Raw genomic sequence first — 22,017 nt, forward strand, 5'->3', positions numbered from 1 at the left:
AACTTCCAATGCCTTGCACTCAGTCTGTGACAATATTGAAGACCCTGTTTTGTGTGCAAAGTCATGGATCTTTAATGTAAAGAAAATAAATAGTCTTTTGTGATGTGTTTTTGGATCTCAAAAGTGCCCATTATTTTGACTGTTTTGATGCCATTATCGGCTACACAATGCAAAAGCAACTTTCTAAACAAAATTCAGCTACTGGAGATGTATTATTCCTTATTTTCACATGTCTCTCTGTTAGCTACATTAGATCTGATAGCAAATTCGTCTTTGGCCCTTTGTTCAAAGAGCGATGAAGAATATCCCACTCTCAGTGGTAATAATGGTAATTATAAGTTATGCAGAGTTTTGCATCACCAAAACCTTTGCAGTCATCAATTAGCTAATTCAGACAACGTCCCTAGGAGAGGACCACCTTGCTCCTCTTGATAATATTGTAACGCTCAGCCATTATGTGCTGAACTTTGACTCTGCTGTGAGAAGAACTGGTCTGATGGTTGAATTTAAATGCTTGTGCAATTTTCATCCATCCTTGTGGATGATGCCATGAGCACATCTTTCTAAAATAAAATGCAGAGATCTAAATTTCTCAGTGATTTTATATATTTCTGTGCCTCCACAACCAAATGAGTCTTATTTCTCCTGCATGAGGGCATAGTCGGTGCAACACATTTCACATACGACTGGAGGTCCTCCCAACATTTCTAGGGTGTCTGCTGTGAGCCACAGTAGAAATACACAACACAGTTACACATCCATGAGAATCTGTGAATACAAGTCTGAGAAAAGCAATCCTGCCCTCGAGAAATGCACACTTCTGCTCAGAGAGACAGACATTTAGACCAAATTTTCCATACAGCAGTTAAGGAAACAGCAGGGACTTAGAGGAGCACTTAGTAGATGATCACATTTTCATTACCTTGTTCTAAAAGCATTTATCATAGGGTGTCACATAACACCAAGAACTTGATAACTTTGAAGAAGTTAAGGGTGGGTGCTGTGAGCTAGGGATACAGAGAGTGACCTCTCTAAACTAGATGGCTTCATTTTGTTTTCAGCTCTGATCATTGTTCTGTCATAAAGACCAGTCATTCACTGTGTTGGGCTACTAGATACTCTTTGCTCTCTTCAAAGTAGCTCCATGTGTGTGAGAGATTGAGGGAATCAATACAATTATTTTTGTGTCTGCTGCATATAGCGAGAGACCTGCAGAATGTCTTAAATGCACCGGGGTCTTTTGGTCTTTACAAGGAATAATTGCCATCAGTTGAAAATTCTGGGAATTGAACTGGGAAGATGCATCATGGGAACATAGAATGCTAGACCTAGACATGATCTATTCTGGGATCCCTTGGGTTGATTTATTCCAGTTTGTTCATGGTGCAAAGAATGAATCAGGAGCTAAAGGGATTGGTGACTTATTCCAGACCACACAGGGACTCGTTAGGAGAAAGAGGAATGAGGTCCGCACCTCTGGCTTTCTTGCACTTTTTCTCTCATCCCTAGAAATTAACTCACTGTGTTTTATGTGTTCCGTAGGATTTGGATGAAGAAGCTGGGAATTCAGAGTTAAGCAAGCTTAGTTTGAAAGCTGGTTTTTCCAACTGTAGGATGAAATTGAAAAGAGAGTGTAGTGATTGCATTTTAGCTGATTTTCAGAAGCAGAGTTCGGTCCACTAATCGTAAGACAGCAGAAGTGACACATGCTAAGACAGTGTAAAGCTGCTTTTGTGCTCTCATCACCACTGTTTTGGGAGAACAGAGAATGGACGAGACAGGAGTTGAATGGGCTAAGATTAGTATTTATTTGGGAAAAGTTACCCGTTTTCAGTGAGGAAGGGCCATCACCTCTACCAGACGGAGGACACTCCATCAGCCTCTCCTAGAGACCATTTGCCTTCTGACATCTGGGGAGTGCTTCGGCTTTGTGACTGGAGATGTTTTCGGCCCTAGCCAAGTCGTTCCTGAAGCAGAATGAGGAGGGGGTCCAGAGAGGAGGCAGCTGCCCTGCCATCTGCCTTCAGCAGTGGGACGAGGGTGCATGCTGGATTCCCAGTGTCAAGTGCACCGTCTTGAAATATTCTCCCCCACGGAGCCTCCTACCTGGGGTAGAAGATGTGAATACAAAGAGGCCACAGGTGGATCATTGTATACAGCAGGTAAGAATGCAACACCAGCCCCATGACCTCCTTAGGAGGTCCTCAAAAGAACCCAGGCCAGCACAGCATGGGAGAAAACCCCAAAGCCGTAGTGCAAGTGTGTTAGTGAGTCAAGGCCTGTTCTTCCTAATGCTGATGTGTCTTCCTGTGGTGAGTGAGCTGGAGAGGCAGAGCAAGCGTCTGGTGGGACGACCGAAGGTTGGGCTGACTGGAGGGAAGTCAGACATTTTCAGCGGATGAAAGACTGGAATTGAGAGATGATTTTGAACCAGGTGGTTCACTCTTTGAGGGTGCCTGGGAAAGCATGAACGCCTCTCAAGGTTCCTTCCCTGAGGGAAGAGGAGCACATTGGAAGAAGAGAGAATCTGTACAGTGAGCCTGAACGGAAGCATTGAGGCGTGACGTTGAGTTCTGTTTCACCAGACTCAGCTGATACCAGTCACACAACTTGGCGAGTTGTGAAAGACTGACCACAATGTCTCTTCTTTCTTACATTTCATGTTGCTTGAGTATCTGCAAACTACCTGACCCCAGGCTTGCCCCCAGTGAAATACAAAAGTAAAATAAAGACGTCTTGTTACTCCTAACCACTTACCGTATATATATAACAGGGCTGGGAGAAATAGAGGGTAAGGTGTTCCACTTCAAGGATTTTGTTTCTTTAAGGAGATAAAACATACAGAAATATAAATAGAAATGTAACAAAACAAGAACAAGGAAGGATGGGGTTAAGAGCCAAACAAACAAAAAGATTGGTCTATTCCTTCATTTCAGTGAGTTAAGAACTCTGGAGGGCACTCCCAGGACAGGTAAATTCTGGGTAAAAAACACTAAGAAATTACTGGTTTTATGAGAAACAGGAGAGGTTTCAAAGGATTCCAACCTTGAGAGGGAGAGAGAATGCAGAATCACTACGTCTGGACGGATGGACCCATGCTGGGAATCTGACAAGTGCTGCACAGAAGGAGGGAAATGTCATGTGGTAAACGTGTGATCACGTCCAGATTCTAGGACTGCTGTATTTAGAGAAAAATAAAAACCAAGGGGCTTCAAGGGATGTCTAAAGGATCTACTTAAACAAACAGAAAGAAAATGATTCTGGAAGTTCTGAGTGAGATTCAAGAAAAATAGCAAGTGGAGAGACCTTCGTTTGTGGAAATCCAAGCTTTGTAAACTATGATACCAATCTTTTGACTAATTTATGGATTATGTTGAAAAAATTATAGATTGTGATAAAGTAATGTGTTGAACAGCAAAGCTTCCAAGTAGGGAGGTCGACAAACTAAGTTAAGGTGTTTTTAGATTCTTTTATTGTTAGAGTGGGGTTTTAGATGTTCTTAATTTTGTATTTACATTTTATCTTGGAAAGATTGCAAGGTAATCATTTATACAACAGAATTAGAATGAAATGAGTAGAAGTTGGACTAATCAAAGCAAGCTGGGCTAGTTATATTAATTTTACGAAAGATAGACTTTTCAGCTAAATGCATCATTAGTGCAGACAGAAAGGGAAGGGAGTGTCTGTGTCACACTTGGTCATGTAATCACGCCCTTCACAAAAGATATAACATCTTCCAAGACAGAACTGGTAGAAAATAGAAGCACATATTTAAAAAAATGGTCTTATGCAACTACAACTATCACATATCAAATATCACATATCACATAATAACTTCATCAGGTCAACAAGAATTCGTAGACCCTGCTGTTAGGAGGATAATTTCTATAACAATTCTGGGAAAAAATTCGGCTTTACGTTGTAAAGTTCATATTGGAAATAGCCAAAATTATAAAATATTCAAATGCTGATTAATGGGAGAATGAATAAACAAATTATTATGCACTCATAGAATACAGCAATGAAAAAAATCATCATTGTGCCATATTCTTATTTTTTTTATTTTTTAAAAATAAATTAATTTATTTATTTTCAGAAAAAACAGTATTCATTATTTTTTCACCACACCCAGTGCTCCATGCAATCCGTATTCTAATTATAATAGTACTGAAACATAAGGCCAGGTGGTATATTCTGGTACTAAGTTTGTAATAACTATGCTTTCCATAAATCTTCTGTTTTATTGGATATGTTATGACAATTTCAAAAAAAACATGCCTTTTATATACTACCAAGTGGTACAGATCAACGTGCAAGGTTAAATATCTGAAAATAACTTTCTTTACACCAAATCCTATCTTCTCATCAACTTACGATGTAGAAATAATGTTCTGGTGTTATCTAAAAAAAAGTTCAGTCTCTATGAGGTGATTTTATTTCTTCTTCTTTTTTTAAGATTTTATTTATTTATCTTTAAAGTAATTTCTACATGCAACATGGGGCTGGACTTCACAATCCCAAGATCAAGAGTTTCATGCTCCCCCAGTGGAGCCAACTAAGTGCCCTGGGTGATTTTCTTAAGTAACACTTTTAGTTGGGGTTCTCCAGAGAAGCAGAACCAATAGGAGATAGATGATAGATAGATAGACAGACAGACAGAGTTCAGATATATTATAGGAATTGGCTCATGTGGTTGATTCTAGAAATGAAGAAACTCCAGCATATGTGGGGCTAGAGACCCAGGAAGGCCAGTGGTGTGACTCAGTCCAAGTCTGGAAGTCTGAGCGCCAGGGGAATGGGGGACAGGAGAAGATGGGAGGGTCAGCACCAGCAGAGAGAACTCACCCTCCCTCTGCTTCTCTGTTATAGTCAGGCCCTGACGGGATTGGAGGAGCGACCTGTAGAGCTGAGGGAGATCTTCCCTAATGGGTCTCCTCATTCAAATGCCAATCTCTTCGAGATGCCCTCACCGAGTGCCCAGAAGTAATACTTGCTGAGTTATTGGGGCCTTCCTTATCCAGGGGCCACGTGGACACATTAAGATTATCCACCATTACACAGAACTTTATTGGAAAGAGATTCTTACATTTGTAGACCAAATGAGAAAGAAGTCCTTAAGAAAAATTATTATTATTGGTGAGTGCCAAGGAAAACCAAAAATCCATATGTGTTAATTGTCCAGAAAATATCCTGTGCAGCCTTCCTCTTAGCACTGGCCCAAACGCCTGCTCCCGTCACTGGCTAGGGTAAAGACACGTCCCTCTCCACGCCCGGTGCTGTTGACCTGCCTCTGCTTGGTGTTGGAAGGTCTCCAGCTATCTCTTGCACATGGGGTCCTCTCCTCTTGAGTGTTTCTTGCACATTACATGCATCCTGTGATGAACTATAAATCCCTTAAGGCTGAAGCTTTTGTTGACCAATCCCTTTTTTACCTGGAATCCTGCCTGATGCAGGAAGCAGCATTTAGAGGTCGAGGTCATGGATTCTGTGTTTGGACTGCCTGGGTTTAAGTGAAACCCAGAAGCTTTGGATTTGTACTTTGCTGTTTTATGGTTCAGTCACATCATCTCGTAAACGGTGGTTAAGACCGACGTACTCCAAGTGTGACAAGTGCTGGGACGTTTGGAGACGCTGCTGACCTTTGCATCTCGTTCTTACAGCCGCGAACTTTGGAGACGCTTCTCCATTTTCTGTGGCTTTCCAAGCCCACATGGGCGCATTGTAAGTCCTTCCGCGGGACAGTCATCAGTGAATGTCACTGCCGCTTCACCTGCTTCCCCGCATTTTCTACTCCGCACTTGCTGTAACAGACGTCTGGGACACTTCTTTCCTGATGCTTTTCAGGTTGTGAGTGGTTTGTCCCAACCCTGAATCCTCTTCTTGTCCATCCCGCCGCTAAATGCTAGCGTCTGAAATCTCACGCCCCTATTGTGCACGCTGCTCCTTGTCCTTGCCTCCCAGCCGGGAGCCGCTGGTCGCCCCCTCCCCTGGGGGGGCACATTTTACTGGTTGTCCATTGTCATTTTCTCCAAACCTTCCAAAGTGGCTCCTCCTGCCTTGATGTCACTGTGACATCTGTGTGATCCTTTCTCAGGTTATGCTCTGCTGGAAATGCGGCGTGTCTCACCTCCTTTAACTTTGCTCTGCTTTTCTCTATTTTGAAACTCGTTTGACTGTTCTTTCTTTTGTCCTTAATTTCCCGCGCTCAGTTCTCATCCTGTCTACTCTACACACTCTTCAGTGTTCCCAGAAACCACAGTTCAAATGCTTACGAAAGTGCTCTAATACTTCTGCTTTTTTAGAAAGCGTTAATTTTCATGCATTAAAATTCAGTTTCTAACGGGAGTAGTTTTGACAAGTGTTGACCATTGTGTCACCAGCACCACAGAAGATGCAGAAGATCCCTGTCCACATCTGCCCTCCCCCGACAGCTCCTGGCACCCCGATCAGGTCTGCCTTTTCTAAGTGTCCTACAAGGGAGTCGCACAGAATGTGGCCTTCTCCCCGCCCCGGTCCTCAGCAAAGTGCCTCCTTGATTCATTCATGGCACTTCAGGCCTCCGTACTTTCTTCTTCTTTATTGCTGAATGATACTCTGTTGTACAAATATGTGATGATTTCTGCATATAGTCTCCTGTTGGTGAATGTTTAGATTTTCAAGTTTTTGGCCATTATGAGAAATGCTGCTATAAATATTTGCATATGGGCCTTCCTGTAGGATGCTTTTCCAGGTCTCGTGGGCACGTGACTGTTGGACCATACGGCAAGTCTATGTTCAGATGTTTGTAAGAAATTGCCAAACTGTTTAACAAAGTGACTATACTATTTCTCATTCCCACCAGAAGTGTACAAAATTCTGGTTGTTCCAAATTCCCACCAAACCTTAATACAATCTTTGTTTTGTTAAAGCTATTTTACTGATTTTGTGTGTTATCTACTTGCAGTTATAATTTCTAATTTTTAAAATTTAAAATGAAAGAAATCTATAAACTGATGAAATTTCAAGACTTATTCTCTTCTTTGGTCACAACCTTTTATCTTTGCAATATTTTATTGAATTTTGGGGTGTTTTCAGCCTGACTTCTTTCAGTATAGATAGGATGAATCCCTTCAAATCCCCTAAGGTAAATGTTGATAATCATGTATAACTTAGAGAAAATTGGAAAGTATTTCTTTATAGACTGTGTTTGATTAGTCTTCAATGTTTTTTACAATCTTTTATTATATGGATTTTTTAGAGACAGGTGAATCTTATAAAATATTGGTATTTATCCCACTAAATATTCAAGAGTAATGGCAAATATCCTTTGTATTCTGGATAGAGAACTTTCTTTGTTCATTCAAGGCATTTTCCTTGAATTATAATGTGGAAAAGAAACAATGATTTAAAAGCATAATTTACTTTTTTTTGGCAAAAATGGAAAATGTTCAAAGGAAGAGAGGTTTGCAAACATATTCAAGTACTTTAATGAACATCATCTCTCTTCATAATTTCCCAGATCAGTATGAATTAGTCCTCACATCTAGACCACGTGTTAGGTGATAAAATAAGGGTATTAAAGTAGCACAAAATTGTATTTTATGATTTCAAGAGCAAATACAGTAGCTAAAACTTGGAAAAAATGTTTGATTGTTATCATTATGTGATTTAGAAATTTTACTTCTTGCTATGATGGATTGTTTGAGGCAGGGCAACAATCTTACTGAAGATAATTAAAAAGCAAGGTAAATTTTTAAAAACGATTTTATTTATTTATTTGAGAGAGAGAGAGAGAGAGAGAGAGAGCACGCGCACAAGTGGTGGGAAGGGGAGAGAAAGAAGCAGACGCCCCGCTGAGCAGGGAGGATGGATCCGGGCTGGATCGCAGGACCCTGGGATCATGACCTGAGCGGAAGGCAAGTGCTTAACCGACTGGGTTACCCAGGTACCCCAAAGCAAGGTAAATTAAAAAAAATGTTTGAAGGTATCAGAGAACTTCTGAGCAAACAGGGTTTCTGCAACCAAGTTTTCACAGAAAGGGAACCCCAAATGAGAGCCAATGCGGGAAGATGGTCCTTCCCATTTCTCATCTTGGGACAAAGTCTGGAAGGACCAGGAAAAACGCCTTGCAGAGAGTCTGCTCTTCAGAAGAACCCAAGGAATTTTTGTCACTGTTGCTGGGTTGGAGAATTAACAGTTGGAGACCTAAGGGCTGGGAACTGGAGGGGAAGATAAGAGAACTGAGCCTAATGTTCTGACAATTTTCCACTAAGAAGATTTTCCAGATTCTGACACAGTACAACGCAGAACTCTGCAAACTCGTCAGGCTGTCACTATAGATGCAACGGAATCCAAGTGCTGAAACTCCAGGACACCGACAATCTTCCCTGCTGCCGGAGGAAAAGGCGCAGGCCTTGCAACCCAGAGACAGACAAACGGACAAGCGTTCATAGTTCCAGCTGACTTTTTAGGGGCGATGACAGAAGCAGGAGTAATGAGAAGGACGTCTCCATCATGTGGAAAGAGGACAGTTACTAACATAGACTTCTGTAGACTTGTGGAATCTCCAAAATGAAAGCAGAATAAGCAGTGTTCAGGCAAAAGGGGAAAAAAAGAAAGAAAGCTAGAGGCATTCATCCGCAGAACTTCAGTTCTAGAACTACTAGAGCGAGTTCTTCCGGCGTGAAGAACGGAAGATTGATGCACCGGCTACGGCTGTGCCGAGAGCAGTGAATGAGCTGCCGTGATCTAGCGCCCAGTGTGAGGAAAACAGACCGTACCGCGCTTCCGTATGTGATGTGATAAATGCCGCTACAGTGGGAAGCGTACCGCATGGAAGGAATGTACCAAAGTAGCACATTGTGCACCTTAAATTTACAGTGTTACATGTCAAATATACGAACATTCAGAAAATAACGAAGGCCAATTGAAAAAGAAATTTGTCGGCGAATTGTTTAAATGAAAACCAACTGTAAAAACAATAATAATGATTCCTTACCCTAGTTAAAGTTATACGCAGAATAAAAACATGTGACTACAAAAAAGCAGACCGGGGGGTAGGTTGAGGTAACGTGTTCCGAACCCCGAGCTTCCTAGCTACACAATATGGTGGGACTCTACTAAGTGGAGGCTGCGTACTGCAGCTTCTAAGGAAATAACCAAGAGAGGAAACGGTGCATTACTGACAAGTAAATGGAAGACCTTCTTTAGTTTTGCCAAATTATGAAAAAAAAATAGATGAAGACTTTTTTTAATCAGAAAAATGTATCTACGAATAAGCTATTTTGGCAGCTGTTTTAATTTTTCTATTAAAAGATCACTTTGTATAGGAGTAATACTGCTCACTTATGAACCTATATATACTCATATTAAAGAGGATTCCATGTATTTTTAACTATCTCTTACTGTATTCTTTGTGTATTAGGAAAATAACTTAAGGCACAATATAAATCATTTAATGATAGTATTATTTAAATAACAAGTGGTATAATACTTGAAAAATTCACTTATGTTTTGGCAAAAGTGATAGATTTTCTATAACTGTATCTTTTTATATTCAGGTTACATATTAATACATTTTCTCCAGGTCAATTTTACACCGAAGTGTAGATGTTTTGAGCAATTCCCACCCCCTCCCCGCTTTTTGCAGCTCCGAGGGAGAGCACTGTCATTCATTTTTTTTAAACCAGCTGCGTGAAAATGAATACAATATTTGAACGCCTGTATCCATGGATGCAATCATGGAACAACATGCGACCTGCTAACTGTACCATATGGTCATGACGGCAGCCAAATGGTTTTCCTATATAGACACAAGGGTAAAATCCCAAGAAGAAAAGGAAAAGAGATCTTTTACTTGGTACCATAATCTTACGATTTTTTTTTTCCTTAATTTCTTCGTGCAAAAATCTGAATTATTTGCGGCACACTTTTATCTCTTGTGAGCACACATCTGCTGTTGCAAGACCATCTTCTTCCTCGTGTCCAACTCAGCCAGAGGAGCAGAGCCTGTCTGGGGACGTCATGCAGAAGCACTCCCATTAGCTCTTCCCGAGAAAGGGGATTGAGGGGATTGTGGCCGGGGCTATTTTCACACCCTATACTTGACCCTAAACTCCCAAAGAAGCTGGGCCTGAGTCTTTACAGGTATAATGTTTCCTATTCACTGTACTTGGAACTAAGAAATTTGGTCTTGGTGGGCTGAAATTGGGCTTTATGTGACTCCCACGGCAACACTAGCCAATGTCTGTGTTCAGCGGATCTTGGGCACTGTTCTAGTGCTGAACATCTCTTAATCCTCACTGGAACCTCAGAAGTAGATGTCTTTAAATTATCTTAGTTTTGCAGACAAGGAGACTAAGGCATGGAGAGCTTGAGTAACTCCCCCTGGCGAGCGTATAGCCGTAGAGATTAGTGTCAGGATTCCGACCCTGACCGCCCGCCCCTAGAAGGTGGGCACTAAGCCCACCCTCATCGCCTCTGCCCTGTCTGCTGGTGTGATGGGGGTGGCTGGGCTCAGCTTCCCAAGATCCCATTCTTCTTTGCTTTCAGATGCAAGTATGATTCCTACTTCCTTGAGCGTAGGCAAGGCCTTGTGACTCATTATGGCCACCGGCCCGTGACCGGAGACAGGCACGTCACGTCTGGGCTGAAGCATCTGATGAGCATCTCCTGACTCTTCATCTTCTTTTCCCAATCACAGAAGATGGGGGACACGGAGCCCGATTGCTGTGATAAGGGGGTGGAGCTTCCATTAGCCGGGGAGACGGTGGTGGTGGTGGAGGTCGCTCGGATCCTCATAGGCCTTCCAACCAAACTGCAGGAAGCCACCTTATGATACTTGAACGATGGAGTCTTAACTTTCATTTGATCTAATACAACACCTCGTCATGTAGCGATGAGCACTTTTTGTTCTGCAGTACGGTCCGTGCCATTAAAAGTCACATGCCCAGAACAACTCATGCTGTTTTATGTTTAAATGTTTAGTGGGAAATCTTATGTCCATGAAATTTAAGAGAAAGCAACATTTTTACTGTAAGATTATGTAAATAAATATTGGGAAACGGCAATCTTTTTGTTAAAATACCATGTTTGAGGTCGTTTCAATACCTTTGTTCAAATGATTTATTAATCTTTTCAGAACAGAGCACTGTTGAGAGACACCGAAGGCAGAAATGGTTATAACTACAGATATTCTTCTGCTGTTTTTTCTTCAAAGTCTCCACTTCCTTTCTAAATGAAAAATTAACCATCAATTTATCAAAATATGCTTTTGAGGGAGAAGCAATTACCGGCACATTAGTGCAAAGCCTGCCAGTATAGGGCCTTGTTTCACACTCCAGACGGATTTCCCAAAATATCATAAATAATGTGAAATGTTGATGTAAATTTGAAATCTCCGATGATAAATAGCAATTTATTTTAATAAAATGAACTAGAAATACCAACTCTATAGCATTCCCTTCAAACACAATGCAAACGGCTACTTTCCCTTTTGGGGCTGATTTTCCCACCCTGAAGCAACCAACCCATAAAATATAACTGAAAAAGCAACATTTTAAAATGTGCAAATGAAGATACATAAATTTAAAAAAGTCAAAATATAATTTCAAAGGAACTAAATCCTATTCATTCCTAAATATGGTTAAGTAAGGAGTTTTTTTTTTTTTAATGTATTTCACTGATAGGCAATATAAAGCCAAGTCAGGATATAATTCCTTTTCAGTGGACAAAGAACCATAAGATAAGCTCCTTCATAAGAAGGACATAATTCTTTCCTCTATGCATGTTATGTCAATCAACATTTGGGATGTGAATATCCAAAAAGGCTTACCATCTCGTTTTTATCCTTTCCATCTTGCTCCAGCGTCTTTGAAGTTGTTAGAGGGTTTCTCTATGTTTTCTTGGGAGTTTGGCAAGAAAAGAAAGCTATTTTCTATGCTTGGGGACCTGAGAGATGAACAAATTATGTGATCTGACCATGCAAAAAGTGAGTTTCAAACCTCTCTAAGAGCACCGTTGTCTGTGGGGATTTTAAGCCAGAAATGTTCTCCTGGAAGCAGAAGCCTTCCCGTTCTTTTGTTATCTAGGTATGCGATTTATTCCTCTTTGTTTCTTTCTTTGTGCGTCCTTGGAGACGGATAACTTAATATAAGTTTATCTACTCTAACGTACACACAGGAATCAAATTAAAGTAAGAACTCTACCTTGCTGTGGAATTATGTGGAGCATGTTTCCTTTAACAACTGTGAGATGTGAAGACATTGCAGAATTCATTTGATTTAAGGGTCCATGGGGTCATGACAAGTGAAATTCTGCATCCTCCACAGGGGGAGGCCCCAGAAGAGTCACCTCCCAGGGGAGCAGCGACAGCACTCTTTGCAGAAGTGTGACGGTGAGTTTTGTATGTCAGTTTGTCTAGGCTCTGACACCCAGTGGTCCGGTCAGATGCTAGTCCAGATGTGGCCGTGAAGGTATTTTTTAGGAGGACAGCTAACAGTTAAAGCAGGAGGTTTTGAGTAAAGCAGGTGGCCCTCCATGTTATGGGTGTTATGGGTGGGCTACACCCAATCACTTGACGCTCTTAAGAACAAAAACCTGAGGCTTCCTAAAGAAGGAAGTCTGCCTCCAGAACACAAAATAGACATCTTGCCCGAGTTTCCAGGCTGCTGCCCTGAAGATTTCACACTCAAGACCGTAGCATCGATTTTGTCTGCTGGGGGAAAGCCCAACAGCAGAGAGAGGAAGTGCATTTCCAAAAGATCAAGAGGGGTCAGAGGGTGGTTAGGTGATGTCCCAGACCCAGACTCCTCGTGACGGCACCAGATGGTCCCCAGCGCTGGCTGCGACCGCTCAGCTGGCAGACCCTTCCCTCATGTTCTCCTTCCTCTGCAGCTCAAGCAGGAGACAGCAGTTTCCTCTGAGAAAGAGGAAAGCAGACAGGCTCTCGAGGCCAGCGCGGGGGAGCGAGGAGCGGGTCCTGAGGCCGATGGCCAGGGGATGCTCAGGTGTCTGCGAACACACAGCGGGAATAACCCTCCTGCAACCTTCTGCCGGAACATCCGCAGCAAGACACAGGCATCCAGGAGACATGTGGCAGGATCTGTGGAGGAAGCCGGGGGTGACGGGAGAAAGCACCCCACAACATGGCCTCGAGCGTCCCTGAGGAAAGCCGGGCTTCCTGTAGAGTGAGCCCCAGCAGCCAGAAGGGCTCCCCCGAGACCGCACAGCTAGTGTGTCCTTCGGGAGCGAACGGAGCACTGAGGGTACACAGACACTTGGGACACGAACGACGGTGACTAGACTCACAGACTAACAACCCCAAACCGGGATCTCTCAGGATACACCATGAAGATGCTGAGAAGTACAATTCGTATTCTCAGAGGAACAAGAGAGGTTACTGCCTCTGAGAGCCAAGAACCAAGGGCATAAAACAGAGAAAACAAGCAAACTTTGGAAATGGGCGATGCGGCGGCTGGACGGACTGTTCATGGGAGCGGCGGCACGGGAGCGTCCAGGAACCCACCAGACCTGGAGTGAAAGGACAAAGGAAAGCAGGGATATGGGGCACTTTTGAAGTCATATTGGATCGTCCACAAAACCGCATAGATTTAGCGTACGATATTTAAAAGAAGAAATGTTCACTCTGAAGAGGAAAACGTGAGCAAGAAGGCCACGGAAGACGCGCCACGGTAATCGAGAACGTGGAGGCAGAAGCAGCAGGGTTTTCCAGATGGACGGGGTGGAGGCCCGGCTCACTCTGGGTGTCCGGGGCCGGGAAGGGTTCGCGTGAGGACTGGACATGGGAAGGCGTCTGGAATTGCTCCACATTTAATGGGGAGTCACTGACTGATTTTCGATGCACAGCACGGGCACCGCACTCTCCCTTCATCGTCCACGACATCCAGAACGTTCTCGAGGGAGCAGTCCTGGGGTGGGGAGCTGCCTTTCCAGAGGTTGTGTGCATCCAGGCAGGATGGATACAGGATGCAGGGCGAGAAGCGGGGCTCGGAAGTGTGCGCTGGACGAGGGACCGGGCGCTGGGCGGGGGGACCAGGATGCGAGCGGTGAAGGACACGAGTGTCCGCTTCCTCCTGGGTCAGAGCGGGTGAATGGACAAAGCTGGAAAAGGATAAACACTGCGAGAAAATCTGCAGCTGGGGAGGTAGAACAGTCAAGGTTGGGGCATGTGGTCCTCGGGAGGACTCTGTGACTTCTGCGACAAGGCCAAATGGCCACCCACCCTCACTGATCTGGGGCTCTGGGAAGAAGACCCCTCAGAGCGTGAGGAGTTCTCTGTCGTGGGATGGGATGGGGTTTCTTGGGCTGAGAACCCTGAGGGGTCCGAGGGCCAGAGAGTCCTGGGGAGCGTCAGCAGTTAGAGATGAGGGAGAGGAAGGGCAGCCAGAGCTGTGAAGGAAGCAGGACCCTGTGCTCTCGTGGGGATCCCCCGGATCGTCACGAGGGGTCAGCGATGTGAGCTGTGGGAAGGACAGTGACGAGAGGCTCATTGGATGGGGGCTTCACCGGCGTCTTGGGGAGACTGCAGGGGCATCCGCTGGGACGGAGGAGAGAGACAGACAGAGGCCGCAGGACAGATTCCCCATCCTGTGTCCCAGCCGCGCCTGGCTCCATGTCTGGGAACAGTCCCGAGTTCTCATCAAAACCCGGTGAAACCTCTGAGACTTTCTGGCTGGTCCTGGTGGGCATGGCCTGGGTCAGCTGAGGTGCAGACCTGCTCCTAAACCCGCGCGGGATGGAGAAGAGGTGGGGGGCAGCCGGGGGCAGAGACGCGGGACGCGGGCGTCTGTGCTGATGATGAGAGGGTGTCACGCCGTGTGCGGCCCAGGACTGTAGATCTGAGAGGGACGCGGAGAGCCTTCCTCCCAACAGCTGCTCCCCGGGACGAGGGACGAGCACCCACAGCGGGAAGTGCGGGAGAGGAGGCTGGCGGTGGGCTGGGCGCAGGGACAGGGACATGAGGAGACCAGAAGCAAAACTTGGGGGACATGAAGTCAGGCCATGAGGTAATGCAGCGTGACGAGACCTAGGGGCATGAAGGGACGTCTGGGCGTGAAGAGTAAGTCAGCGAAGGAGGACTGGTCCAGAGAAGGCAGGTGTGTCAAAAGACCAGGCTGTGTCCCCACAGCCTGCTGCTCTCCTAGGGCAGGACGCTGGCTGCGAATCCCAGGGGCTCTTGGGCACAGCAGCAGATAGGACTGAAGTAAGGGGCTGCTGGCCCTGCGCGCACCTGTGAAAACAAGACAAAACAAGACAAAACTGCTCTTCAACTCCCCCAGGTAATCACCAAGAACATTTTTTTTTGTTCTCAATAATGCTGAGTAACAGAGCAGGTAAATGCAAAACCATGTGACTTTCCCCAAAACAATAAAGCTTGCACACTGCGGTATCCGTGCAAGAAGGTGGTGAGAACGCTCTCTTCCCATTTTTGATGCGGATTTTAGGTTTTAGGTTTCCAACGGGCAAATATTTTCTGTGTGTGTGATAAAGAAGATGTCATTTTATATAAAAATACATCTTTTCACTGAAGAATCTTCATATGCGTCATCATTCAGAGCTTACAGGGTAAAGGCCCTGGTTCCTTGTTTCCCACCCGTTTTCAGGCCACGGTGACCCCCGCCAGCCCAGAGAGCTGCTTCCACAGGACCCCACACCCTGCTGAGCGGGAACGAACCTTCTTTCCTTGCAGGTGGGAGATCAGGGAAAACAACGAAAATGAGAGTGTCTTTATGTCAGATGTATTCATCCGTGGAACTTGAGTTTGATCTCAAAGATTAGCTTACAGATTAAACAATTTTTCCCCTTAAAACTCAAGCTGTGTTCTTCGCTCAGATTTCCGATCTACGGACACTGATCCTGCGTTGTGAATTTAGGTGACGCTTGTGCGGCTGATTGATACGGCACTTTCCCACGCATTGTAGCTCCACAGCCCTAAGCAAAAACAGGCATTTAGTTGAAATACGCAATTAGGAGGTCACGTGGTGAGGAAACCATTGAGAACTCTTGATTGGATGATTTTACGTAGCTTCTTTTTCTGATTTTAAATGTGAAAAGCTCTCAAAAATACTCTTTCCATTTCTTCATCCTTTGGTCCCCTCTTCGATAAATCGGCAGCATCTTCTTGCTGCTGTTGTAAACCGCAGGACGCCTCCTAGATGCTTTCCAGAAACAGCTTTAGCGATGCACCAATGACAGAAGAACAATGGGTCTAGATATTTCTCCCATTTCTACAGAAAAGTTTACGCCATTCACACCCAAGGTTAACCCTGAGGTGCCAGGTTCTTTAATAAGGGCTAAATTCGCCTGAAATGTTTCAAATTGTTTATGAATGGTGAGTACACAAACGGAGAATCAGCCACAAATTATTTATGAGCTGCCTCTGTGATCGATCTTATAAATGCGCGTGCAAAAACCTCATCATGCGATTCAAAGTCAAAGAGAGATTTAGTCACTCACATGATCACAGCATAAAATTAAGCATAAGTGAGAAAGGAATTGGATAACATTGGACAAGGAGTTTCATTCACTGATAAATACAGTGACAATGTGATAAGACACCAGTAGAAAAATACGTCTGTATACACTTCTATGTAATCAATAAAATTATCTTTTATTGATTTATTTTTTTTTGGAGGGGGGAGGAAGGGCGGAGGGAGAGGCTTTGATTCAAGGAGGAGGAAACAGGCCAGAAGTCAACTGTCTACATTGTGGGGTCTGTGACAAAGGCCATTCTGAGGGCTCTGTAATCTTGCAAGTTACCTAATAATGAAGCTGGGGGATGTGGTGGGTCACATTCCCAGGGGCATGTCCATGGCCTCATTGGTATGAGAGAGCATACCACGTTCATGTTCATGGGAGCTGGGCTGTGGGAGCTGCAGGCAGTTGGCACGGATTGGGATGCTCTGCTGGTAGGGTAGTTGCGCCATATTGAACAAGAATAGGGGTTGGAGGGCCGCCTGACTCTTTTGTCTAGTTATAAATGTGCAAATGTCCCGAAGCCTGAGCTGTCAGTGTAGCTAATGCATTTCCTGAAAACAAATGAAGACCAGAAATGAAGTGATTGCAACCTTGTTGTGTGGAAACAAATCATACCTTCTGAGCTTCTGAGCACCTAGCAAGCCCATGCTGTTTTCTTCTGAAGGAGGTGAAAGTGGTTTCTGAAACTTAGTGGGGACAAGGAGTCCCACTGTGGCTGGCCTCGTCTCCATCTGTGTTGGAGCAGAAGTCCTTAAAAAGGGCTGGCCAAGCGCTTCCTCCTCACGCTGCGCAGACACCTGTTTCCCCAGTGGAAGGTCACCATTCTGTAGTTTATTTCCCCCATTTCAGCATGAAGTGTGATATCATTGGAAAGCTATGGTTTGAATAAAAGTTCCCCACAAGCAATTTATTTTCCCGTGTCCCTAAAACCAAAATCTTTGGAAGAATGTTATGGGTTACTAAGACATGCTATTTCTTATGCCTTTCACAAAATAAATACAATCTTTGATATAATCAGAAGACTTCCTTCCCCCTGTGCATTGAATCAACTTCTTCCAGAGTGGCCATCATCTTGGGAATTAAACCCCATGTGGGGAGAGGGTCTGTAAAGATGCCCATCTGAATTATTGATTTCCATAACAGTGTGTGTGTGGCAGGCAGGGCAAGTTTTAATAGGTTTTCCAGAGTGGAAATGATGAAGTTGATTTCTATTCAATATTTCATCAAGGTACAATGTGCATAGAATAAAGAGCACAAATCCAAGGTTGATTTCTTAAAACACAGACTTATTATAAGGTTGATTATTTATACCTCTAAGTGCCATGGATTTTTTTTTTTTTGGTCCTAATGAAAGTGCTTACTTTTACATGTGTGATATGAAGTCAGAGAGTGTATCCTAAAATACCCATGTATCAACAGTAGGCAGGCCTATGCGCCTTCCCTCTGTACCCTGTCACTGGTTCTTTCTCAGATTTGTGGTTTACGACCAATTTCTCCCACTCTGTAATTTGTCTTTTCATCTCCTATCAGAGTCTTTCACAGAGAAAAATGCTTTTAATTATGATGAAGTTCAGTTTGTCATGTTTTCCTTTTATGGGTCTGGCTTTTGGTGTCAAGTCTAGAAATTATTTTTGCCTAGTTTTAGATATTGAAGTTCTCTCCCCCCCGCCAAAAGTATTATAGTGTGGAAAAGAAAAAAAATGAAAGAAGATGGGATCGGGAGGGAGACAAACCATAAAAGACTCAATCTCACAAAACAAACTGAGGCTTGCTGGGGGTCGGGGGGAGGGAGAGGGCGGCTGGGTGATGGACATTGGGGAGGGTATGTGCTATGGTGAGCTGTGAAGTGTTTAAGACTGACAACTCACAGACCTGTACCCTTGGGGATAAAAAAAATTTATGTTTATAAAAAATTAATAAATTAATAAAAAAGAAAAAGTATTATAGTGTGGCATTTTATGTTAAATCTCAATCCATTTTGAATTAATTTTTTCATAAGGTGGGAGGCTTCATTCAATATATGCGTATCTACAGACACCCAACTGTGCCAGCGTCATTTATTGAAAATGTGGTCTTTCCTTCACAGAGTTGCCCTGGCCGCGTGGTGGAGAGTCAGTTGGGCAAATTTGTAAGAATATACTTCTGAGTCCTGTGTCCCACTCCACAGATCTGTATCTCTTCCTTTGCTCAGTCCACAGCCCTGACCACTGCAACTGTAACATAAGACTTAAAATCGGATCGTTGGATCCCTCTTTTGTTTTATCCTTCCTTTTCAAAATTGTTCTAGTGACTCTAGTTCTTCTGTCTTTCCACATACATCACTGAGAAATCTGAACAAAATTCCTGGCCAATCTACCAACCTTCAAAAACTCTGATTGAAAATATTAAGGAAACAAAATAAAAAGAAACAAAACAATAGACACCAGGAAAGAGACCAAGATTTGGTCACAGAAGGTTGATTGTTCACGGAAGACCCTTGCTTCCCTTTCTGAACATGGGGTTATGTCGGCAAGTGGCCGCTCACCCCCATCACCCAAGTCACATTTGGATGGAATTCCCTAAGGGGCTGTGAGCATGAGGGATTTATGCCGATAACAATCTTGGCTCATCAGAAATTTCCTGACAAACCATCCACGTTCTTTTCTCCTTATGACTGGCTAGAACAAAGACAAACCCCCTGACCAGGATGTTAGGAACCACATATCAAAAAGGAAAAAGCCGGATGATGGACAAGCTTGGGTTTTTAAGTCGCTATTTGGAGAGCTCCTGGAACCGGCAATACTTGTGTTAGGGGGAGAAAGATGGTGTGGACCCAAAGAAGCGAAGACTCAAAGATTAACAAACTATAGAGCTTAATTCACAGAGTTTGCTGTTAATTATGGAGGAAAAGTAAACAGTATAAAAAATTGAAGCTAGTAGTTTTCAGAGGGAGGGGTGCAGGAGACAAGGTAGGGCAAACATAGGTATCATTGTGATGGCGACTTCTCATTCTTACTCTGAGCGGTGGGCTCGTGGACGTTCACTCTGCTTTACACATGGGCTATAGACACTCCAGCACCTGCCATTCCTTCTTGCTCTAGGTTTTCCTTCATAGTCCCTATGTCTGATGCCTGCTCCCATAACCCCTTTTACTTACCTTTCCTCAAATGCTTTTTTGTAGTACATTTGATATCACTTCCTATTCCTTCGAAGTAGTCCATGATTAAGGAACCATGGGTTATTTGGATACCCAATATTTGGTCCCTGGCACATTGTAGATGTTCTAGAAGCTTAAAGATTCATCAGTATTATCCCCAAACCCCCAGATTTAGTTACATTAGAAAGCTGTTTTATTTAAGACTTTTTAAAGGTCTTAGATTGAACAGAGCAATATTTCATATTCACACATAAGTGCACTCACTGAAGTAATCTTTCCATAACCTGAAAACAAACAGGCCATTTCAAAGTGCTTTCATAAAACATAGATGAAGTCTGAAATCTCATACTGTGAGTTTATAAATAAGTAATACAGTTTATTATTGATTATGGATCTGGTAGTGGCATGTCCATTCAGTGTAACACAGAAATATTGAGCAGGTCTCAACCCCAAGTCTCTATTTGTTAGACAGCCTTCATCAATTCTCAGTGCACCACTTGCGGTTTTGCTGGATTAATTAGCACTTCTCTTAGAAGACAAATCTTGCATCCAAAATAATCTATTTCCTCTTCCTTTGAGAAATTGACATTCAACAGAAATGACTGAAGTCTGTGAGATTATTTCCCAAGGAGAATCTGTCATTTCTGTAGTACTGCGGATCTATTTTTCATGTTTGGTGGAGCAAAATGTTGCTTAGATATTTTTTAAAGTTTGTAACCTGGCAATTGTGGGTATTCTGTTTGCTTGCAATCTCTGCAGGACTAGAGCATTGGGACTTCAACGGTGCAGAAGTTTTTAGGGTCAAAAATTGATTAGTTTGAGAAAAAATATGAAGCCTTTGACAAAAATGCTTTGTTTTAGAGAAAGAGAAAAAAATGTTTCTACATATGTGTCTTCAAAAAAGTTCCCAGTTCAGCATTTTTGAAGACCATCAAGTAAATTATAAGTAGTTGGGATGTCATCCTTTCAAGTATAATGACATAGTTAGAAACTTACCCTGAAAGTCAAAAGTTTTTTTCTTCTTTTTTGAAACTACTGGAAAACACTCTTGACACAATTTACGCAAGAGATAGAACTTAGTGAAATGAAATCAGTCTATATCTGAGCAGAAATTTAAAGGGAATTAGGCCACCGACCTTACAGAAATACTGTGCGCTTTGGTGTACATTCTAGGCACTTTTGTATGTGTTGACCTTTATTTGAAAAGTTGCTTTCAATTGAGCTAAATAATATTACATCTTACTGCCAGGATGTAGAGACCATGATATCATTAGGTTATATTCAATCTAGACTCATAGTAGCTCAAATTTTGGAGACCCTAAAATTCATCCTGAAAAATCACCTGTGCTCTAGAGGTAACAGCTAGCACCTGCCATGCTGGCAAATGAGAGAAAACCATGTGTGTGGTTTTAAACATCTCTGTCTCTGTGTCTCTGTCTCTCTCTCTTGCTCAGTGGGTGGAGAAATGCACTTGCTCAGTCCATTCCTTTGTGGTATGTGCCAGGAGGTACTGAAGTAGGCAGTATGTGAAGTATAGAATCGCCTTGGAAAATGGTAAAATAACTGGAAATGTAGCAGCAATTAAACTCAGTAATTGTATCATGCATTGGGTTCCTCGAAGAATGGGTCCTCTTCAGAGTCCAATCCAATGTGCGGTGGTCCAACAGGACATACAGTGTGTGCATAGACGAAGTCTGATGGGGGCATTAATCTCTGGCTCCCCGTTTATGAGTTTCACAGGGAAAGGGAGTCCCCGTATGACTGCCACCTGGGTCTGCCCACGGAACAGCCAAGTATCAGGAGCTGCTCACTCTGAAGAGATGAGCGTCTGCTACCTGCCGCGGCCTCTCTCCCACCCACATGCGCAGGCCTGGAAGACACCGCAGGAGGACGGTGTGGACATGGCTTCCTAGTAGGAAGGACTCAGGACAAACCCCTTCCATCCTTGGAGAGCTAAGACCCCATCTGACCAGTGGGCCTCCAGGGCGTTTCAGGTGGTCATGGGCCTCTCACTGTGAGGCGCTCAGTGCCATGCAATCCCAGAGTGCCTGACTGTTTTCCTTTCCCTGGTGCACAGTTATCCTAATGAATGTCTGGGGTGCTTATTGGAAGGCTAGGAGAAGGGATTGCAAAGGAAGGAGAGATGTCACCTGGGCACTTTCCTCAAGCCCACACAGTGTCCCACACCGAGGGGCCATCGGTGGCACAGGCCTTGGGAATCCTGAATTTCATGATTCTCTCCCAAGACGACTCAGGAACTCTGGTTGTAGACGTGGAGTTCCTTGGGAGCCCTCACCCAGCTCCTCTCAAAGACAGCTTCCATCCTGGAGACTTGCCATCCCAACGTGACTACCCTGTCACGTGTGCTTTTCAGTCCTTCAGTGCTTTATCAGGAAAGTAATTAC

The sequence above is a fragment of the Neovison vison genome, chromosome 11 (assembly GCF_020171115.1).
Source record: "Neovison vison isolate M4711 chromosome 11, ASM_NN_V1, whole genome shotgun sequence".
Lineage (NCBI taxonomy): Eukaryota > Metazoa > Chordata > Mammalia > Carnivora > Mustelidae > Neogale > Neogale vison.